The following is a 1,063-nucleotide window of genomic DNA, read 5'->3' as shown; positions in this document are numbered from 1 at the left end:
TTTGGGCCAACAGAGCATCTACATTGTTTAGTTCTATCACTCCTCTTGTGTTCCCTCTTTCGGAAGCATAGAAGTAGTCGTTTTCTGCTACTGTTTCAATAACATCTATGGCTTCCTCAATGGTCTTCTTCTTGTTCAAGGACCCTCCAGATGAATGGTCTACTGCCTTCTTTGACCCATAAGAGAGCCCTTCATAGAAAATGTGCAGCTGGACCCATTCGTTGAACATGTCAGGTGGACACCTCCTTGTTAAGTCTTTGAACCTCTCCCATGCTTCATACAGAATCTCACCATCTTGTTGCCTGAAGGTTTGAACCTCAGCTCTCAGCCTATTGATTTGTTGAGGAGGGTAGAATCTTGCTAAGAATTTGTTCACCACATCCTCCCAAGTTGTCAAGCTCTCCCTTGGGAAGGATTCCAGCCACTTGGCTGCCTTGTCTCTGAGTGAGAAGGGAAATAAGAGCAATCTATAGGCGTCAGGATGAACGCCATTAGATTTCACTGTGTCACATATTCTCAGGAAGGTGGTCAAATGTTGGTTGGGATCTTCTTGAACACCTCCTCCAAACGAACAGTTGTTCTGAACAAGGGTGATGAGCTGTGGTTTAAGTTCAAAGTTGTTGGCATAGATTGTTGGCTTTTGGATGCTACTTCCACAATTGCCTGGGTTTGGATTAATGTAAGAGCCCAAAACTCTTCTATCCTCCCCAGCATGATTTGCTCCACCTCCTCTGCCATGGTTGTGAGTCTCTTCTTCATGTTGGTTTTCCATGTTTTCTTCCATATTTGGTTCAAAGTATTCCTCAAACTGTTCCTCCTCTTCTTCAGCACCAACTACTCGTTTTTCTTTTGCCTCCCTCCTTAGTCTAAGGAAGGTTCTCTCTGGTTCAGAATCAAAGGAAGTTGAAGTCCCGCTTCTTCTCCCTGTCATACAACCAACAAGTACAAGCAGAGAATATAGGTGCAGACAGTATTTGTGTCAGAATTGATGTTAGTTGTGGGTGATGCAATATATCAAACAGTTAGTGGGTTAGCAAACAGAATTGAAAAATAACAAAGAAAA

At 43.1% G+C, this 1,063-nt stretch overlaps 1 non-coding gene across 1 annotated transcript; it reads left to right on the top strand.

Moving 5' to 3' along the window:
* Window positions 1-227: 227 nt before the first annotated feature.
* Window positions 228-331, top strand: LOC112788582 (small nucleolar RNA R71). The gene has a single exon (XR_003195942.1). It is a non-coding gene; the product is annotated as a small nucleolar RNA R71 (small nucleolar RNA).
* Window positions 332-1,063: the final 732 nt, after the last annotated feature.

Source organism: Arachis hypogaea, chromosome 20 (assembly GCF_003086295.3).
Source record: "Arachis hypogaea cultivar Tifrunner chromosome 20, arahy.Tifrunner.gnm2.J5K5, whole genome shotgun sequence".
Classification (NCBI taxonomy): domain Eukaryota; kingdom Viridiplantae; phylum Streptophyta; class Magnoliopsida; order Fabales; family Fabaceae; genus Arachis; species Arachis hypogaea.
The sequence above is the reverse complement of the archived record's forward strand: the minus strand, read 5'-3'. Positions and strand labels throughout refer to the sequence as shown.